The 22,791-nt window shown below is 40.9% G+C and overlaps 1 pseudogene; it reads left to right on the plus strand.

Annotated features, from left to right (window-relative positions):
• The first annotated feature begins 1,959 nt into the window (after window positions 1-1,959).
• Window positions 1,960-2,436, plus strand: LOC105746126 (low molecular weight phosphotyrosine protein phosphatase pseudogene; annotated as a pseudogene).
• Window positions 2,437-22,791: the final 20,355 nt, after the last annotated feature.

The following is a 22,791-nucleotide window of genomic DNA, read 5'->3' on the forward strand; positions in this document are numbered from 1 at the left end:
AGATGGTCTTTCAAAAATGAGGAAGAGACTGAGATATTTGCAGGTAAACAAAAGCTCAGAGAGCTGTCACTATTAGACCTGCCCTAATGCTAAAGGGAAGCAGATGTGGCTCAAGCAGTTGGGCGCCCACCTACCACACGAGAGGTCCCACCTACCACACAAGGCATTCAGTTCCTGGTGCCTCCTAAAGAAGATAAGCGAGACAGCAAGCTGATGCGATAGGTTGACATGGCAAGCTGTGCAACAAGATGACATAGTGAGGTGAGGCAACCAAGAGACACAGCGAGGAAACACAGTGAGAGACACATCAAGCAAGGAGCAGAGTTGGCTCAAGTGATTGGGTGCCTCCTTCCCACATGGGAGGTCCCAGGTTTGGTTCCTGGTGCCTCTGGAAAAAAGAAGACAAACAGAAAGCAGACAGCAAGTGCAAAACAATGGGGGTGGGGGGAGAGAAAGAAATCTTTTTTAAAAAATTAAAAAATAAAAGTAAAAACAATGCTAACAGAAGTTCTTCAGACTGAAAAGCAAGGACACTAAACATTGTATCAAAGTGTCATAAAGAAATAAAGATCTCTGATGAAGGTAACCAAATGGGTAATTATAAATACCAGTACTATTGTATTGTATTTTTTGGTATGTAATTCCACTTTTTAATTCCTACAGGTTCTAAACTTCAAATGCATAAAAAGTAATGATAAATCTATGTTTTGAGACATACAATGTGTAAAAATATAATTTATAACAAGTACAACAAAAAGGCAGGGTAGAATAGAGGGGTGTGAGAAAGTGTATATATATGGTATTGAAATTGGAATCAAATCAAATGTGATTGTTAAGTTTAGCATATCAAATATAAGTCCCATGGTAACTACAAAGAAACTAAGTTAAAAGAATATAGAGGAAGAAATGACAAAGCAATCAAAATGGTACACTATAAAAAAATCAAATAAATGTGAAAATAGGCATTAATGGAATCATGAAGGGAAAAAGACATAAGAATTACAAAAACTAAATAGAAAAACTGCAGAAGAAAGTCCTCCGTTATCAGTAGTTACTTTAAATGTAAATATATAAAACTCCCCAAAAGGCAAAGATTGGGACAATGGATAAAAAAGCATAATGCAAATAAAAACTGTTTCTAAGAGACTTACCTTAAACTCAAAGATACAAGCAGGTTGAAAGTCAAAGGATGGAAAAACATGCCATGCAAATAGTAACCAAAAGAGAGCTGGGGTGGTTATACTATTATCATTTTTTTAAAAACAGACTTTAATTCAAAAACTGTTATTAGGGATAAATAAGGTTATTATATACTAATAGAAGGGTCAATTCAACAAAAAGACATAACAATTATAAATGTAGATAAGCACCTAACAGAAGAGACCCAAAATATATGAAGCAAATATTGACAAATTTGAAGGGGAAAATAGACAGTTCTACATTAATAGTTGGAGACTTCAATACACCACTTTCAATAATGGATAGAACATCTAGACAGAAGATCAATAAGCAAATAGAAGACTTGACTGATACTATACATCAACTAGATCTAATAAACATATATAGAATATTTCACCTAACTGCAACAAATACAAATTTTTCCATAGGGCACAATGGCCATTCTTCAAGATAGAATAAATTGTTAGGTCAGAAGACATCTCAATAAATCCAGAAATATTGAAATCATACAGTATGACTTCTCTACCCACAACGTAATAAAGCCAGAAATCAATAACAGGGAGAACTGGAAAATTCACAAGAATGTGGAAATTAAATAATTTCCTAAACAACCAATGGATCAAAGAAGAAATTGCAAAGGAACATTTAAAAGACCTTGAGATGAAAGAAATTGAAAACACAGCATGCCAAAACATACATGATACAGCAAAGGTGGTACTATCTAAACACTTACTTTAAAAAAGAAGAAAGCACTTTGTGTGGTTCCTTGAGCCTGAGAAGATGGCAGAGCAGGTGTCCAAGCCAGTGCTGTTTGCATGTCTGGGTAACATTTGCCGATTCACCCATTGCAGAAGCAGTTTTCAGAGAACTTGTAACTGATCAAAATATTTCAGATAATTGGAGGGTAGACAGTGCTGCCACATCCACATATGAGATAGGAAACCCTCCTGATTATCGAGGGCAAAATTGCACGAAGAAACTTGGTATTCCCATGAGTCATGTTGCCCAGCAGGTTACCACAAAAGACTTTGCCACATTTGATTATATACTATGCATGGATGAAAACAATCTGAGAGATTTGAATAACAAAGGTAATCAAGTCAAAATCTGCAAAGCTAAAATTGAACTACTTGGAAGCTGTGATCCACAAAAACAACTTATTATTGAAGCTCCTATTACGGGAATGACTCCGACTTTGAGACTGTGTACCAGCAATGTGTTAGATGCTGCAAAGCATTCTGGGAGAAGATACAGTAAATCCATTCATTGACGAAGGCCAACATGATTAACATCTTTACAGTGATGTTCTAGATTTTTCAATCAGTATGTCAGTGTTTCATAGTTCAAGGCCACAAATATGCTGGGTTTGTTTTTTTTTCAACTGACTTACTATTTCTCATCTTAAATAATTGTGATGGAAATCAGTGTTGTGTTTAGCAAATCTTTGATTCAGACAATATGGGGTACATTATATGTTTTTAAACCAATTAGACCTCTTATCTTGCCCCAATTACAAAAAAAATGGAAAAAATAGTTTTTTCCACAAAAAATACTGTTTTGTGTGTCTTGTAACAGTCATTTCTTTCCAGTGTTTAATCTTAAGATACTCATCCAGTGACAGAGAGCATTCTAATATGCTTAGTTATGATCTTAATAAATAATGAAATAAAACATCACTATAAGGCCCAAGTCAATATCTGAGCCCACAGAGATGTTTAATAATCGACCTTTCAGTAAGCTGATATGGGTAACAGATGGACAGATGTCCTCTAGTCAGCTATACTACCTCTCTTTACCCCAGGACATTTTATTGAATTACATACCCCTAGTCACAGAATTTCACAATCTTGATTGGAAGTATTCTAGTTCATACACACTTATAGTACACATGTGTGTGTTAAAAAGATAGGAAAGAATGATTTATGGAATTAATCTTTAGTATCTTTGATTATTCTTAATTTTTGTGTTTATCTAGTCTATTTCATGAAGTGTCACCTTTTACTCCCATTTGGACCACTTTACCTTTGAAAATTTAGTTATATCCAGAAAAGACACTGAATGCTATTTTATCTTTTGCTCACTTTAACAAGTTGATTTGTTTTAATCCCCACGTATAACCCATATGTCAAATACATATTGACTTATATTATGTTGAAGTCCTTAAGTAATGTTAGGCACTTTATCAGGGTTTCGTTTATGGGAAAATCTAAGTAATTTCTGTGTGCTTTGAGATAATGTAATATCATTCATTTGGATATACATCAAAATAAACTGGGTGTATACAAATACAACTTTTTTAAAAAGAAGAAGAAAAATGATCTCGAAACCTCACAACTAGAAGATAAAAAAGAAGAGCAAACTAAGCCCAAAGTGAGCAGAAGGAAGGAAATAAAAAAGCTTAGCGTGGAGATAAATGAAATAGGAAATAAAAGGACAATAGAGAAAAACAACAAAACCAAAATTTGGTCCTCTTATAAGACCTACAAAATCGATACAACTTTAGCTGACATAAAAAAGAGAGAGAGAGAATGGAAATAAATAAAATCAGAAATGAAAGGGGGACAGCGCTACTGACCCCACAGAAATAAAATGCATTATAAGTGAATAGTATGAACAATGGTAGGTCAAAAAGTTATATAATCTAGATGAAATGGACAAATTCCTAGAAACACACAAACTATAACTACACTGACTCAAGAAGAAATAGAAGATATCAACATGCCAACAACAAGTGAAGAGAATGAAACAGTAATCAAAAACCTCTCAACAAAGAAAAGCCCAGGACCAGATGGCTTCACAGGGAAAATTTACTAAACATTCTAAGAGGAATTAACACCAATCCTGCTCAAACTCTTACAAAGAAAATTGAAGAGGAAAGAGCATTCCCTAACTCATTCTATGAGACCAGTTATCACCATCAGTCAAAGCCAGGTAACAATACCACAAGAAAAGAAAATTGCAGAATGAACATAGATGCAAAGAAAAATCCACAACAGAATAGAAACAACCGAAAGCACCAGATCATTAAAAGTGGGATATATTCCTGGTATGCAAGGATGGTTCAACATATCAGTGAATGCAATACAGCACATTAACAGAATGAAGGAAAAAGAACACATGATCTTCTCAATTGATGCAGAAAAGGCATTAGACAAAATCCAGCATCCTTTCTTGATAAAAACACTTACAAAACTAGGAATTTATCATATCTACAACATGATAAAGGACATATGTGAAAAACCCACAGCTTATTCGCTGGTGAAAGACAGAGTTTTCCCTCTAAGATAGGGAACAAGACAAGGAGGCCCACTGCCACCCCTGCTATTGAACATTGTACTGGAAGTTCTAGCCAGAGCAGTTAGGTAAGAAAAAGAAATAAAAGACATCCAGGTTAATGAGTTTATATGGCTACGAGTTTCTAAAAAAGAGTCTGGAGGCTGGCAGAAGGATTGCCCTCATGCACAACTGAGCAGAGTCAGAGAGACAGATAAAGCAGATACAACCCCCAGATATTGGTTCCTGTGAGGGCTAAAGAGACCCATGGGAGTTATGGTCATGGCCAATGGGGTCAACTACCAGGGCAGATGGCCCCTCTTTGGAAATGGTGTTTATGTGTGATGAATCTGGACTCAGATGGGATCTCCCTTCATAAGACTTTCATGCTAATGTGCTGGAGGTGCAGTTAATGTTGGGGTTTAAGATATATTTAGGGGATTTGAATCTCTGGACTGACAATGTGATAGCCAGGTCCTGAGCCTCAACAGACTCCAGCACCTACAATCTGATCTATTGGACTTACCACACTCCGCTAAGATGGAGTTGAAGAAGGACAACCACCACACCATGGAGCCTAGAGTGATTACAACTGAAAATGGGAGGATTGCATCCAGCATCCATGTGGAATCTGAGCCTCCTCTTGACATAGAGGTGCAATGGACACAACCAATCCAATGTCCACATAGAAGAGGTGGCATTGGATTGGGAAAAGTGGACATGGTGGACGATGGGTATGGGGAAAGGCAGGAAGAGATGAGAGGTGGAGGCGTCTTTGGGACATGGAGCTGCCCTGGATGGTGCTTCAGAGGTAATCACCGGACATTGTAAATCCTCACAGGGCCCACTGGATGGAATGGAGGAGAGTATGGGCCATGATGTGGACCATTGACTATGAGGTGCAGAGGTACCCAAAGATGTACTTACCAAATCCAATGGATGTGTCATGATGATGGGAACAAGTGTTGTTGGGGGGGGGGGAGAGGGGGGTGGGGGGTGGGGCTGAATGGGACCTCACATATATATTTTTAATGTAATATTATTACAAAGTCAATAAAAAAAATAAAAAAAATAAAAAGACATCCAGGTTGGAAAGGAAGATGTATAAAATTTTTACTATTTTCAGTTGACAGGATCCTATATATAGAAAGTCCCAAAAAATCTATAACAAAGCTACTAGAGCTAATAAACGAATTTGCCAAAGTGGTGGGGTAGAAGATGAATATGCAAAAATTAAGTGTTTCTATACACTAGTAACAAGTAATCTGAGGGGAAAAAATCAAGAAAAAAATTTCGATTTACAATAGCAACTAAAAGAATCAAATATCTTGGAATAAATTTAACCAAGAATGTAAAGGGCCTGTATTCAGAATATTATAAGACATTGCTAAAAGAAATAAAAGAAGACCTAAATAAATGAAAGGATATTCTGTGTTCATGGCTTGGAAGACTAAACGTTGTTCAGATGTCAATTCTATCTGAAGTTATTTCCAGATTCAATGCAATCCCAATCCAAACTCCAACAGCAGAAATGGAAAAGCTGATCATCAAATTTATGTGGAAAAATAAGGGGACCTGAATAGCCAAAATCAACTTGAAAATGAAAAGTGAGGCTGGAAGCCTCACACTTCCTGATTTTAAAACATATTACAAAGCTACAATAAGCAAAACAACATGGTACTGGCACAAGGAAAATCATATCAACCAATGGAATCAAATTGAGACCTCAGAAATCAACCCTCAAATCTCAAGCCAATTGATTTTTGACTAGGGGGTCAAGTCTGCTTAAGGGAAAAAGAATAGTCTCTTCAATAAATGGTGCTGGGGAAGCTGGATATCTACAAGCAAAAGTATGGAAGTGGACACCACTTCATACCACATACAAAAATTAACTCAAAATGAATGAAAGACCTAAAATAAGAACCAAACTCCTAGAAGAAAAGATAGGGAAGCATCTTTAGGACCTTTCATTGGGCAATGGTTTCTTAGACTTTATACCAAAACTAAGAACAAATGAAGAAAAAATGGATAAATGGGGCTTCATCAAAATTAAAAACTTTTGCATGTCAAAGGACTTAATTAAAGTAAAACAATAAAGAATGAGAGAAAATATTTGGAAACCACATATTTGATAAGGGTTTAATTTCCAAAATATATAAAGACATCCTACCACTCAACAGAAAAAAGAGAAAAAACACAATTAAATAATGAGCAAAAGTCTTTTTTTTTATTTTTTATTTTTTTTTATTTATTTTTTTAATATTTATTTATTATTATTTTTTTAAATTACATTAAAAAAAATATATGAGGTCCCATTCAACCCCACCGCCCCCGCCCCCCACTCCCCCCACAGCAACACTCTCTCCCATCATCGTGATACATCCATTGCACCTGGTAAGTTCATCTCTGAGCATCACTGCACCCCATAGTCAATGGTCCACATCATAGCCCAGACTCTCTCACGTTCCATCCAGTGGGCCCTGGGGGGATCTACAGTGTCCCGTAATTGAAGCACTATCCAGGACAACTCCACGTCCCGAAAACGCCTCCACATCTCATCTCTTCCTCCCGTTCCCCACACCCAGCAGCCCCCATGGCTACCGTTCCCACACCCATTTCACATTTCCTCTGTGGACATTGGATTGGTTGTGTCCATTGCACACCTATGTCAAGTGAGGGCTTAGATTGCACATGGGTACTGGATGCACTCTTCCCGCTTCTAGTTGTAGACACTCTAGGCTCCATGTTGTGGTGGTTGACCTTCTTCAACTCCATGTTAGCTGAGTGGAGTAAGTCCAATAAGTCAAAGTGTAGGAGCTGAAGTCTGTTGAGGCTCTGGGCCTGGGGGTCATATTATCAGTCCAGAGATTCAAATCCCCTACATATATCTTAAACCCAGCACCAACTACAATTCCAATAAAGTAGCATGCAAGTCTTGTGAAAAGAGATCCCCTCTGAGTCCATTTCCATCACGCAGAAACACCAGCTCCAAAGAAAGGCCATCTGTCATGGCAGTGAACCCCTTCTGCCATGACCATAGAACCCGTGGGTCTCTTTATCCCTCAAAAGAACCAATACCTGGGGTTGTATCTACCTTATCTGTCTCTTAGACTCTGTTCAGTTGTACATAGGGGTATTCCTTCTGACAACCTCCAGACTCTTTTTTAGAGACTCACAGCCTTATAATCTCATTTCTCCTTTCCATTTCCCCCTTACATTAGGTCAAACCGCTTCCTGAAGTCATGTTATTATATGTAGACAGGTATATTCTGCTGTTCCGCATTGAATCTTTGATTCAAGGTCATTTTCTAGTTGCTTCTTCAGCTGGTATGTGGTAGTGATCCCTCGGTGCCAGGGAGGCTCATCCCCGGGTGTCATGTCCCACGCTGGGGGGAATGCATCACATCTACATGCTGAGTTTGGCTGTGAGAGTGGCCACATTTGAGTAACATGAAGGCTGTCAGGAGGAAACCCCCAGGCACAATGCTACTCTAGGCCTTGTTCTTATTGTAGGTGCATAGGCTCAAAAGTGTAGCCATTAGTATCAAGAGCCCACTGTTGGGCCCTCCTTCCTTCCTGGTTCTTGCCATTGCACCTGGAGGATTGCCGCTGCTCTCCCAGGGCCCACAACAGTGACCCCCCAGCCAGGAGCCCAGTACCCCCCCAGCTGTTGTTTTTAATTGTTTCCACTATGAGTATATATAGACATTACCATATACCCTGGGCATATGCCCTGTATAACTCCCTGTCAACCATATATATCCTGTCAATAACATCCCATATCAGTATTCCTCTGCTGCCATTGTTGAACCACTCTGTGATCCAAAACTTCCCGTAAAGTGAATCCCAACATAATGCCAGCTTCAGAAGAGTCTTAGATCACCAAAATTCATATATACAATATACAGTATTTCCCCAGATCCACCATAAAACCTTTTCCCTTCCACAGCAATAATCTTTTAACTTATTCATATCATATTTCCTGAAACTGATGTACAGATTCCGAAACTATAGTTTTCAAACAAGGTAACATTTGTGCTTACTATGTGGTCCATACTTTAGGTTGTACAGTTTTCTAAATTTTTTCGTTATCCTATGTTTTGTCTTATGGTTTTCATTATTAGTCTGTCGTCCCCTATATGTTTTTGGTGTAATATTAGCTGTTTTATATTCATCCTCGTGTACTCTCACATAACTCCTCTTTTGCCCCCTTATTTACCTTTGTTCCATCCATTGCACGTCCATTTTCCCCTCCCCTTAGGGCCCACAATGCCTGCCAATCTAATGCCCTGGGAGCCGTCCTTTCTCACGAGAGATACAGTTCTCTCTATTCGACGGCATTAGTCTTCCCCAGGATATGGGTCCACCCCACCCAATGGTAGAACCCACCTTGGCAAAATGAGCCTTCAGCTATTCCCTCCGGAGTCCGTCCCGCATCAGACCATACCCCCTGAGCGTCCTAACCAGGTAACCCTCCTACTTATACTTTGATACGTTTTACTCAACATTTAGTTCTCAATGAACTTCTGGCACTCTCCCATGTTTGTATGTTGCCCCTCCCTCCCACCTATTTCTTGGACCATATTACCCCTCTTCCCATCCCCAGCCCCCCTCAAACCCAGAAAACCCCACCCGAAGGTAACCCCTTGCCCCCATTTTGTCCCTTCTTTGTGCTCATACTTACCCCCAGCTCATCACAGATTCCACCCCTACAGACATTAACTCACAGCCTTCCTCCACCCCCCGATTTCCAGTAAGCCACTTTTCCAGACTCTAGCTCTCTGAGGCAGTTAACTTATTTCATATTTGAGGTCATATAGTATTTGTCCTTCAATGCCTGGGTTGCTTCACTCAACATAAGATTCTCAAGGTTCATCCATGTTATCACGTGCGATTGTAGTGTATTGGTTCTTACAGCTGAGTAGTATTCCATTGTGTGTATATACCACATTTTATTGATCCACTCATCTGTTGATGGACTTTTGGATTGATTCCAACTTTTGGCGATGGTGAACAATGCTGCTATGAACATTGGTGTACATATATCGGTTTGTGTCCTTGTTTTCAGATCTGATGGGTATATACCCAGCAGTGGTATTGCTGGGTCATATGGCAAATCTATGGATAATTTTTTGAGAAACTGCCAAACTGTCCTCCAGAATGGTTGGATCCTTCTGCATTCCCACCAGCAATGGATGAGTGTTCCCCTTTCTTCACATCCTCTCCAGCATTTGTATTCTACTGTTTTTTTCATGGCTGCCAATCTTATGGGAGTAAGATGGTATCTCATTGTAGTTTTGATTTGCATTTCCCTGATAGCTAGGGATTTGGAGCATTTTTTCATGTGCTTTTTAGCCATTTGTATTTCTTCTTTGGAGAAGTGTCTGTTTAAATCTTTTTCCCATTTTTTAAATGGGTTGTTTATCTTTTTGTTTTCGAGATCTATGAGTTCTTTATATATGCAAGTTATAAGTCTCTTATCAGATATATGGTTGCCAAATATTTTCTCCCATTGTGTGGGTTCCCTTTTTACTTTCTTGACAAACTCCTTTGAGGTGCAGAAGGCTTTAATTTTGAGGTAGTCCCATTTATCTATTTGTTCTTTTGCTGCTCGTGCTTTTGGTGTGATATTCATGAAGCCATTTCCTATTACAAGGTCCTGTAGATGTTTCCCTACACTGCTTTCTAAGGTCTTTATGGTCTTGGCTCTTATATTTAGGTCTTTGATCCATCTTGAGTTGATCTTTGTATAAGGTGTGAGATGGTAATCCTCTTTCATTCTTCTACATATGGCTATCCAGTTCTCCAGGCACCATTTGTTGAATAGGCCATTCTCTCCCAGTTGAGAGGGTTTGGTGGCTTTATCGAATATTATATGGCTATATACATGAGGTTCTATATCTGAACTTTCAATTCGATTCCATTGGTCTGTGTGTCTCTCCTTATGCCAGTACCATGCTGTTTTCACTACTGTAGCTTTGTAGTATGTTTTGAAGTCAGGAAGTGTGATTCCTCCTATTTCGTTTTTCTTTTTCAATATGTCTTTGGCTATTCGGGGCCTCTTTTTATTCCAAATAAATTTCATAGTTAGTTTTTCTAGTTCCTTAAAGAAGGCTGTGTTGATTTTTATTGGGATTGCATTGAATGTGTAGATCAGTTTTGGTAGGATAGACATCTTAATAATATTCAGTCTTCCTATCCATGAACAGGGAATATTCTTCCATTTATTTAGGTCTTCTTTGATTTCCTTGAACAATCTTGTATAGTTCTCGATGTATAAGTTTTTTACCTCTTTAGTTAAATTTATTCCTAAGTATTTGATTTTTTTATTTACTATTGTGAATGGTATTTGTTTCTTGATTTCCTCCTGATCTTGCTCATTATTGGTGTATAGAAATGCTACTGATTTTTGCGCATTGATCTTATAACCTGCGACTTTGCTAAACTCATTTATGAGTTCTAGGAGCTTTGTTGTAGATCTCTCAGGGTTTTCTATATATAGGATCATGTCATCTGCAAATAATGAAATTTTGACTTCTTCCCTTCCAATTTGAATGCCTTTTATATCTGGTTCTTGTCTCAGTGCTCGAGCCAGTACTTCCAAGACAATGTTAAATAGGAGCGGAGACAATGGGCATCCTTGTCTTGTTCCTGATTTTAGAGGGAAGGATTTCAGGATTTCGCCATTGTAAACAATGTTGGCTTTAGGTTTTTCATATATACTCTTTATCATGTTCAAAAAGTTTCCTTGTATTCCGATCTTTTGGAGTGTTTTTATCAGGAAGGGGTGCTGTATTTTGTCAAATGCCTTTTCTGCATCTATAGATATAATCATGTGGTTTTTTTCTCTCAATCTGTTTATATGGTGTATTACATTGATTGATTTTCTTATGTTGAACCATCCTTGCATACCTGGAATAAATCCCACTTGGTCATGGTGTATAATTCGTTTAATGTGTTGTTGAATACGATTAGCAAGTATTTTGTTAAGTATTTTTGCGTCTAGGTTCATTAGAGAAATTGGTCTGTAATTTTCCTTTCTTGTGGTGTCTTTGTTTGGCTTTGGTACTAGGGTAATGTTGGCATCATAGAAGGAATTAGGCAGTGTTCCTTCTGTTTCGATTTTTTGGAATAGTTTCAACAGGATTGGTGTTAGTTCTTTCCGGAATGTTTTGTAGAATTCCCCTGTGAAGCCGTCTGGCCCTGGGCTCTTCTTAGTTGGCAGATTTTTAATGACTGATTCTATCTCTTTGCTTGTGATTGGTTTGTTAAGATCATCAATTTCTTCTTTCGTCAGTATGGGCTGCTTATGTATTTCTAGGAATTTGTCCATTTCCTCTAAATTGTCATTTTTGTTGGAATATAGTTTTTCAAAGTATCCTCTTATGATAGTCTTTATTTCTGTGGGGTCAGTGGTGATATCACCTTTCTCATTTCTTATTTTGTGTATTTACATCTTTTCTCTTTTTTTCTTTGTTAGTCTTGCTAAAGGTTTGTCAATTTTGTTGATCTTCTCAAAAAACCAGCTCTTGGTCTTGTTTATTTTTTCAAGTGCTTTCTTATTTTCTATTTCATTTAGTTCTGCTCTTATCTTTGTTATTTCCTTCCTTCTTCTTCCTGTTGGGTTACTTTGTTGTTGTTTTTCTAATTCCTTCAAATGTGCAGTTAATTCTTCAATTTCTGCTCTTTCTTCTTTTTTGATATATGAATTTATGGCTATAAATTTCCCTCTCAGTACCGCTTTTGCTGCATCCCATAAATTTTGGTATGTTGTGTTATCATTATCATTTGTTTCAAGGTAGTCATTGATTTCTTTTGAGATTTCCTCTTTGACCCACTGTTTTTCTAAGAGTGTGCTGTTTAATTTCCAAATTGTCATGTGAAGTCTGGGTCTCTGTCCCTTGCAAATTTCCAGCTTGACTCCACTGTGGTCAGAGATATTGTTTTGTATGATTTCGATCTTTCTGAATTCATTAAGCCTTTCTTTGTGGCCTAGCATATGGTCAATCTTGGAGAATGTTCCATGTGCGCTTGAGAAAAATGTATATCCTGCTGTGTTTGGGTGTAATGATCTATATATGTCTATTAGATCCAGCTCTTCTAATATACTGTTCAAATGTTTTGTTTCTTTAGTGATTCTCTTTTGAGATGTTCTGTCCAGAGTTGATAGTGGTGTATTAAAATCCCCCACTATAATTGTAGATGCATCTATTCTTTCACTTAGTTTTTCCAGCGTTTGCCTCACATATTTAGAGGCACCCTTGTTAGGAGCATAAATATTTATGATTGTTCGATCTTCTTGACAAATTGTCCCTTTCACTAAAATATAGTATCCTTCTTTGTCTCTCACAATTGTTTCGCATTTAAAGTCTATTTTGTCTGATATTAATATAGCTACTCCTGCCTTTTTTTGGTTGTTGTTTGCTTGTATGATTGTTTTCCAGCCATTCACTTTCAACCTCCATGAGTCTCTGGGTCTAAGATGTGTCTCTTGTAGGCAGCATATAGATGGGTCGTATTTCCTTATCCAGTGTCCCAGTCTGAATCTTTTGATAGGTGAGTTTAATCCGTTGACATTTAGTGTTATTACGTTTAGAGAGTTATTTATGGTAGCCATATTTTGGTTGGATTTGTGTTTGTTATATTTTGTTCGTATTATTTTATTTTCCCCTTCTATTTTTGTCTTTCTTGTTGCTTTTATACTCTCCTCCATCTCTGACTGTCCTGTTTTTTCCTTTCTTCCTGCAGAATTCCCTTAAGAATTTCTTGAAGGGGAGGTTTCTTGTTAATATACTCTTTCAGTTTCTGTTTATCTGTGAATATTTTGAACTCTCCATCATTTTTGAATGCTAGTTTAGCTGGATAGAGTATTCTTGGTTGGAGATTTTTTTCCTTTAGTACCTTGACTATATCATACCACTGCCTTCTTGCCTCCATCGTTTCAGATGAGAAATCAGCACTTAATCTTATGGAGTTTCCCTTGTATGTGATGGTTTTCTTTTCTCTTGCTGCTTTTAGAATTTTTTCTTTGTCTTGAGCATTGGATAATTTGACAAGTATATGTCTTGGGGTGGGCCTGTTGGGGTTTATGACCAGTGGAGTGCGCTGTGCTTCTTGGATATATACATCTGTCTCTTTCAGTAGATTTGGGAAGTTTTCATTCATTATTTCCTGCAACACTCCTTCTGACCCCTTTCCCTTCTCTTCTCCTTCTGGAATGCCTATAATACGTATGTTTGAGCGTTTTGCGTTATCATTCAGGTCCCTAAGTCCTATCTGGATTTTTTCTACCTTTTTATTGACCACTTCTACTATCTGTTTGATTTCCAATGCACTGTCTTCCACATCACTAATTCTCTGCTCTGCCTCTTCTAGTCTGCTGATATTTGCTGCAAGTGTATTTTTGATTTCTTGAATTGTGGTGTTCATTTCCATCATATCTGTTATTTTTTTGCGCATGTCTGCAATTTCCCCTCCAAGTGTTGTCTTCACGCTGTTAACCTCTTTCATTACTTCATCAAATTTGTCAGTGATAAATGTTCTGAGATCTTTCATTGCTTGTGCGAAGTCCTGCCCCCCTTCCTGATTTTCAGTTTGTTGATTGGATTCAGCCATGTTTTCCTGATTACTGGTTTGGTTTGTAGATTTTTGTTGCTGTCTTGTCAACATTTTTTCTTTGACGGGTTTAATCAGTTCCTTAGCTTCTTTGTCTAGTCTTGGAGATTAATTAGCTGTTGTTTTTGCGTAAGTGTTATATCTTCTCTTTGTCACTTTGTTCTTCTTATTCCAATTTCTTATTGCTAATTAAGCTCACTTTAAAGGAAAGTATTAGTGCTGGGGAAAGTCAATTGTGTAAGGAAGGAGAAAGTGTGAAGTAGTATTGGTGATATATGTTTACAAAGCAACAATATGAGTTCTGGGAGGATGGCGGTTAGATCATGTAAATTGTGTAGAGTTATAGTAGTAGGAAAGTACCTATAATGAGGTAGACGACTGAATATGGGAGGAATGTGGTACGTACTAAGAGGCTATTGTTTTCGTGAGAGAGGGAAAGAGAAAAGAAAGGTAATAGTTTCAGGGACGAATACCAGATGGAAAACTAAACAAAGGTATTAGAAATTAAGAGTTAGACACTTTGTGGATCAAAGAAAGGGAGATGGAATATAGGAGAGAGCAGATGGTGGAGGATATCAAGTTGTAGGGGAAAGGGGATAGTGTAGATAGGCTAAATCTATTCACAGAGAAATGAGGCAGTGGAGGGTGAGGAAACCCAGCAAATGTGAGGTATTTCCTGTAGGACCTATTGTATTGTTAAGGTAAAATAGTATAAGAAGAATATTGGGGACAAGAAAGAGAGGATTGAAAAAAAAAAAAGAACAACAAGAACAACAAGAACAACAAAAAATTAAAAAATAAAAAATAAAAAAACAAACAAACAAAAAAACCAAAGAACAGAAACCCCGCTGCCAGGCTCGGCTGGGCTCAGCTGGGCTCCGGTCCCCCACCCGCCGCCCGCCGCGGCTCGGCTGGGCTCGGCTGGGCTCGGCTGGGCTCGGCTTTCCCGCCCGCTGCCCGGCGCGGTGCAGCGCGGCTCAGCTCTCCCGCTCGCCGCCCGGCGTGGCGTGGCTGGGCTCGGCCGAGCTCAGCCGGGCTCCGCCCCTCCGCCCGCCGCGGCTCAGCCGGGCTCGGCCGGACTCGGCTACCCTGGCCGCCGCCCGCCGGGGCTCCGCACGGTGCTAGCTGCCTCGGCTCCACCTACCCAAGGAGGGAATCCTCCACACGTAGCTGGGATCTCCGTGTATATTTCACAGATGGATCCTCTCTGTTACCTTCCCTCCAAATCGATGTCCAGACACCTCCGGACCAGGAAAAATCCCGAAACAGCCGGTCCCAAAGAGTCTCCGACGCCTCCCAGCCGATTCCCCCCAGGAGCTAGTAACCGGGAAGTTCACTCCGCCGCCATCTTGCCTCCCCCGAGCAAAAGTCTTGAATAGACATTTCTCCAAAGAAGATATACAAATAGTCAAAATTCCCAAGACAAGATTTTAAACATCATTGGTCATTAGGGAAATACCAGTCAAAACCACAATGAGATACCATTTCATACCCTTACAATGACTATTATTGGAGGGGAAAAAAAAAACAAAACAGAAAATAACAAGTACTAGAAAGGATGTGGAGAAATAGAAACACTCATTTATTGTTGGTGGAAATGTCTTCCACAGCAGCTGTGGAAGACAGTTTGGTGGTTGCTCAGAGAGTTAAGTATAAATTACCATATGACCTGGCAACTCAACTACTAGATGTATATGCAAGACAACTGAAAACGGGAACTCAAACATATACCTGCACACTGATGTTCACAGCAATATTATTCACAATAGCCGAAAGGTGAAAGCAACCCCATTGTCCATCAACAGATGAATAGATAATAAAATATGGTATAGCCATACAATGGAATAGTATTCAGCTGTTAAAAGGAATGAAGTTCCTATACATGTGACAACATGAACCTCAAAGACAGCATGTTGAATGAAAAAAAGCCAGACACAAAATGACAAATATTGTATGATCTCACTGATATGAAATAACCAAAATAAGCAAATCTATGAAGTCCAAAACTTGAATACAGGCTACCTGGAGCTAGGATGGGGATAGGGAATGGGAAGTTACTACTTAACTGGCACAGAGTTTCTGTTTGGGTGATGGAAAAGTTTTGGTAAGGGATGGTGGTGATGGTAGCACAACACAGTGAATATAATTAATACCACTGAGTTACGTGTTTGAATGTGGTTTATAAAGGGGAAATTTTCGCGTTTATATATGTTACGAGAATAAAAATTTTTAAAAAACAACATAGGACTGTACAAAGAACCTTAATGGAAATGATGGATAATAGTTAATAATATAATTATAATAATATCTTTCATCTATTGTAACAAAGTTACCACACTAATGTGAAGTGTTAATAATAGGGAAAATGGTGAGTGGTGGTATGTGGGAGCTCCATCTTTGCTGCATGATTTTCTGTAAACCTACAACTTCTCTAACAAAATAAATAAATGAAAAAATAAAAGATTATGGATGTTTGGAGGAAGCTTTTATGCTTTGTGTTTTACTGGTCACTAATTTCTGGTATTTTTATCATATATTTTTATATATATTATAAAATATATAATATATTTTTATAATCAATACTTTATATTGATTTTGAAAAAAATAAAGCAATAAAGGTGACTTCAATTTGAGGGATATAAGGGGTAGGAGCAAGGAGGGTACCAGTTTTCTCCTTGCTGGCATTTGCAGTTGGCAGAAAAGAATTATCCCTTTTTGGAGGACTTCCAAGTCCTCAGCAGATAAGTTGCAATGACCAGAGAGGACGTGAAAAGAAGCTCAATATCATTAGCCATTAAGATATGCAAATCAAAACCATCATGAGATACCACTTCACAGCCACTGAAGTGGCAACTATTAGAAAGAAAGAAAAAGAAAAATAATAAGCAATGGTGAGGATGCGGAGAAACAAGAACACTCACTCACTGTGGGTGGGAATGAAAAATGGTACAGCCACCATAGAAAGACAGCTTGGCAGCTCCTCAGAAAGTTAAGTGTAGAATTGCCATATAGCCCAGCAAGTCCACCTCTATGTACCCAGGAGAATCGAAAGCAGAAACGCTCACAGATATTTGCACACCAATATTCATAGTGGCACTATTCACAATTGCCAAAAGATGGAAGCAACCCAAGTGTCCATCAGTCAATGAACAGACAACAAAACGTGGTATCTACACACAATGGAATATTAGGCAGTTGTGGAAAGGAACAAGGTTCTGCTACGTGTTCTGCTACGTGAAGACATCATGTTGAGTGAAATGAGCCAGACACAAAAGGTGGATACTGTTGATCTCACCGATATGAAGCGAGTCAAGTAAGGAAACTAATACAGCCAAGAATCTAGAATACAGGTTACCTGCGGCTGGCGAAAGCTGGGAAAGGGGAGGTGTTTTCTTTTGCTAAAAACCGCTGGGAGCAATATACCTGAAATGAGCTGGCTTCTGCAGTGGGATGTAGTAACTAATAAGTTTACAGTTCTGAGGCTGGGAAAAGTGTCCAAATGAAGGCATCAGGCAAACCTCTCTCCTGAAGATTGGCTGCTGGGACCCTGGACTCCTGCCACCTGTCTGGCGACTCTGCCGGTCTCTACCTTCTCCAGCCTCTTTCACTTTCTGGCTAAAGTGGCTTCCTCTCAGCCTGAGTTCCGTTGAGTCCAGCTTCTAGTCTCTGGGGACTTCTCTCTCCGCTTCTGGGTTCTTCTCTGTCTCTGCAGCTTCTTGCAGTGCCTGCGCCTTGTTATTCCTCCATTTATGAAGGACTCCAGTAGGAGGATCAAGACCCACCCTGGGTCCCGCAATCTAATCAAAGGCCCTTAACTAAGTAATTTAATTAAAAAGTCCCACCTGCAGTATGTTTATACTCACAGTAATGGGTGAGCTTTAAGAACGGGATTTTCTGGGATCCACCCAACTTCAAACTGTCCCAGGGAGTTAAAGCTCAAGGAGTACAGAATTTCTATTGGGGATGATGGAAAAGATGGGGTAATGGATGATGGTAGAACAACATGTGAATGTAATGAATACCACTGAATTATATATCTGAATGTGGTGAAAGGGGGAAATTTTAGGTTGTAGATATGTTACTAAAATAAAATTTTTGAAAAAAATGTCTATGGAATCGAGCAGAACATTTTAAATGTACCCAAAATGGATGATGCCAGGAAATGTGTTGATTTGCACGATTTATTTTTATCAAATCTGTTTCTGCACATCAGGAGACCTCATTTGAACAGGAGAATGGTGAACCTGGCAGTGGGAGTGTGGGAGTGTGTGTGTGTGCTTGTGTGAGTGCATGTGCGGGACACAATTGCTTTCAGAGGAAGAAAAGGCAGGGAGGCTTGAGGAGACCCACCACGCTTGGGACCTGATTTCAAGAGCATTTGTGTCAAGTGGTTTGTTTTTCTGCAATGACCAAATGCACGGACAGAGAGACAACTGGCCCTGGCAAGGCGCCACCTCAGCTCTGCAGAGTAATGCCTGCATCAGTCTGGGCTCTCCAGAGAGACAGAACCCACAGTGTGTACCTACACATGCAGTAAGGATTTATTTTAAAGAATTGGCTCATGCACTTGTGGGAGCTGGCAAGTCTGACCTTTGTGGGGCAGGCCGGCAGGCTGGAAACTTTGGCAAGAGTTGATGTCGTAGTCTTGAAGCCAACATTTGTAGGGCGGGCAGGCAGGCTGGAAACTCAGGCAGCATTTCTATGCTGCAGGCTTGGCACAGAATTTCTTCTCCAGGAAACCTCAGCTTTTACTCTAAGGCCTTCAGTTGATTGAATGAGGCCCACCTCCGTTGACAAGAGGTCTCTCCTTCAGTTAAACTCAACTGGTTGTAGACGCGAGTCCCATCTGCAAAATACCTCCACTGCAACATCCAGGCAAGTGTGGCAAGCCATTGGGCACCATAGCCCAGCCAGGTCGACACATGAAATTAACCAGCACAGATGTCAAATGTGGAATTGGAAAAAGAAATCTGGGGCGGTCAACTCTTGCCACCCAGCAGATACAGGTCAGGCCCCAGGATTTTGCTCACCAGGGAAAACCAGCAGAATTCAGCCAGTGAAATGGCTTAGCCCAAGGATAGCAAATAAACCACAACTAGTGTGGCTAGCTGGGTGTCAAAAGGTCTTTCCTAGGCCTAGCAAGAAAGAACGCTGGGGTTGATCGGAGATGTTGCCCCAGGTGGGGTGCGACCAGTGCCGCAAGCAGGCTGGATGTTTGCCAGCTCAGGCCTTGCCGTTCCCAGGGACTTCTGGGGACAAGGGTGCCCTGTGCACCACTTCATAGCTAACGAAATCTAAAACGTAGGCTGAGAGCCACCCAGAGAAGATACAGCAGTCCTTCTGTCCATGTCTGTCCAGGCTTGGGGGGAAATGGACGCTGAGCCAGACCTCCCCGTGCCGTCCTGCTCTCCCTGGCTCCTTCCTGCCCCTGAAGCCGGTTGCAGCACTTTTTGCAGTGGCACTTGGCCACCTTATTTTTGAGGCGTTTCCTCCCAGAGCTTTAATTCTTTATCCTTCCTAAAATGCTGAAGTGAGATTCAGCACTGGGTTGTATATGGAAGAGTTTCTTTTAAAGAGGCCGTCGTGAACCTGCATTTGGTGGCAGTTATGATGGTGTGAGTACACACATGTACAGCTCAGATGGCGCAGAATCACTGTACTCTGGGGCTTTCAGGGTTGAATGAGGTCTTGGGAACAAACTGGTCCAGCTCCCCTTCCCCATTTTACAGGGAGGAGACCGGTGGCCACAGCACTGTGTGACTGTCCCGAAGACACGCAGCTGCTGAGAGCCGATGGCAATCCCAGCGCCCCGACTCAGCCAGGGTTTGCTCTAGCTAGGTGGTGTGAAAACACACATACAACCCAGACATGCTCTCTAAGTGTGACAAGGCTTCAGAATTCCCTTTCTTTGTCCATTTTCTCTCAGGTCAACTTTAAGTCATCATACTAGAGATGAAAAGGACTATAATCTGGTAGAAGTTCCCTTTCTCCCACTTCTCTGCCAATTAATCATCCAGCATCTGCTTGAATACTCCAGGGACAGGGAACTCACTACCTTACCTTGAAGCCTGACCTCTTTGGGGGAGCTTGAAGATTACAAAGCTTTCTTCTTAGAATTAATTGAAACTATTTCCAAGCCCCAGTTGCCCTAGTTCTGCCTCCTGGAACCACACATTCCATTTCTCCTCGAGAGTCAGTTCTCTAGAGTCTGTTGGACTGAAATCTCCCTTAGAAGGTGGGGAAGGGAGAGAAGGAAGAGGGCAAAGGCAAAATTTTCTTTGGCAGGCAGAGGGCGTAGGGAAACCTGGGAATACTCACATATTAATAATTCCCCCCTCCCCCCACCCTCCCAATCTGAAGCACATGAACATAAACTCTTAGGAGAGCCGAAACAGTTATGAAATCATAAGATGTGCAAGGGGCTTTGAGGAATGAGGGTTGGGACACCAGCCCAGTGAGAAAGGGACATCCACATGTGTTGTATTTTGAGAAAGAAATCAATTGCCCCATGGCAAGAGGACACAGAGAAGTGGCATTTATGTGTCTTTTAAGGGCATGATGGAAGGGAAGTGAATAGGCTATTTGAATAGAAACCTTGGGCTGAAATTAAGCACATCTGCTCTCATGGAGGAGGTGTCTCCCACCATCACCCAGAAGTGAAGTGCTGATACTGACGCCCAACAAATCACCCATCAGGCTTGATGCTGTGTCCTGCAGAGTATTTGTGTTGATATTTTTAAAATGTACAGTTCTAGACTGAATTATTGTTCCAAATCTTCACCTCCTCTCCAGGAGCAGGATTACACACCTACACCGTTTGCCGGGTAACTTTGCAGCACCTCTCCCAGTGGACGAGTTCTCCTTCCTGTCCCACAACTCAAGGCTCAGTCACATAACTCACTTCACCCAGTGGGAGGCTGACAGGCATGACACCGTGAGACAGTTGACACCTGCTTTGCAACTGGGCCTCTTCCCTTACATGTCTGTCGGAACCACGAATGAAAACACATGCCCAGGCTAGCCCTCGGGTCCCGGGAGGATGAGAGACACGTGGGCAGGGCACCCAGATGAGCCATGCTTCCAGGCAGTGCCCAAGTCTGCTGACCCCCAGCCAACGTGCAGATGAGATGGATATCAGCCAAGATCAGCAGGTTGGCTGCCCAGCTGAGCCCGGCCTAGATCAAAACTCCTGGCCCGCCCCCCCCCCCCCCAACGGGCAAGCAAATTGAGTGCTTGTGGTGGAATAACCCTGGGATGTTGGGGCTTTGGGTTTTGCAGCTATCTTATAACAATTGCTAACCAAGTGTCAGTTTGCTACCACTGCTGTAACAAAGTAGCACAGACTGAGCAGCTTAAAACAACAGAAATGGCTCCCCTCACAGTTCTGAAAGCCACAAGTTCAAAATCAAAGTATTGGCAGGGCTGTTCTCCCTCCCAGGACTCTAGAGAATCCTTCCCTGCCTCCTCTAGCGTCTGATATTTGCTGACAGAACTTGGCGTTGCTGGGCTGGAAGCCGAAGTGCTCAAATCTCTGCCTGCACCATCACATGGCCCTCTCCCCTGTGTCTATGTGCAAAGCGCCTCTTCTCACGAGGGCACCAGTCACGCTGGATCAGGGCCCACCCTACTCCAGTCTGGCCTTATCTCAGCTTGTCACATCTTCAAAGAGCCTATTTCCAAATAAGGCCACATTCACAGGACAGGGTGTCAGGACTTGATTATACATTCCGGGGGGCCTTGGTCCAACCTGTAACACCCATACGTAGACCAGGCATTTCCAGGGACCTCTGTGGTGTGAGTTAGGGTGCAGCCACCAACAAGAGGGAGCTCGCTATGGATTTCAAATACCCCGCAGAGGAGAGGAAACATGTTTGGAAGCTCGAAAGAACTAAAAGTGGAAGGTAAGTTAATCCAGAGATTGGTAACCGCAGGAAGTTCCTACTGCTGGAGAACCCAGGAGGCGGGGAGATCCTTCCAGGGCCCTGAAGCCTCCTGGCTGCTGTCCAGAACAGACTCGCTGCTGCTGTTGGAACTTCTGCTGCTCTGACTGCCGGTTCTCCTGGAGCCTGGAGCCACGGGCAGCTCTGCACGTTTGCCCACTTCTGTGGTTGGAAACGTCAAAGTCCACTGACCCCAAAGTCATGCACTATTCCTAGAAATGCCTCTAGAAACAGGAGGAAAAGAAAAAGGGCTTTTCTCCAGTTCTTGCCTACTAGTCTCCCATCAAGTCCTCCTGCCCAGCACCACTTTATTTCTTATTTATTCTCTATGAGGAAGAATCTTAATCTAAGAGGAAACACTGTAAAGGAAACTGAACCCCAAATTGGAAAGGAGAGAACAAAGCAGAGCAACTGCCTTAAAGAGTTCAAGGCTGAAGGCCCAAGGGAATTATAATCCAACGAGCTCAGAGACCCTGGGGCTTTGCTCTCAGGACCACTTAGAATCTACGGGAAATCCTGGAGAACCTGAAATCCAGGATGGTCAGATGTGGATTAAATTTTCAAAAAGTAAAGAAAAGGCAGAGTCCAGAATATATGGCCTGATAACCAGATGTCCTTCAGCGTGTATTACATCCATGTCATGGGATAATACTCAGCAAATAAAAGGAATCAGCTTTTGAAACACCCAGCAACCTGGCTGAACCTCCAGAGATTAGGTTGTGCAATAAAAAACAACCCCAAAAACAGTTGCATCCTGTACTGTTCCACCTATATAACACTTTTA

This window comes from Dasypus novemcinctus, chromosome 8 (genome assembly GCF_030445035.2).
Source record: "Dasypus novemcinctus isolate mDasNov1 chromosome 8, mDasNov1.1.hap2, whole genome shotgun sequence".
Classification (NCBI taxonomy): domain Eukaryota; kingdom Metazoa; phylum Chordata; class Mammalia; order Cingulata; family Dasypodidae; genus Dasypus; species Dasypus novemcinctus.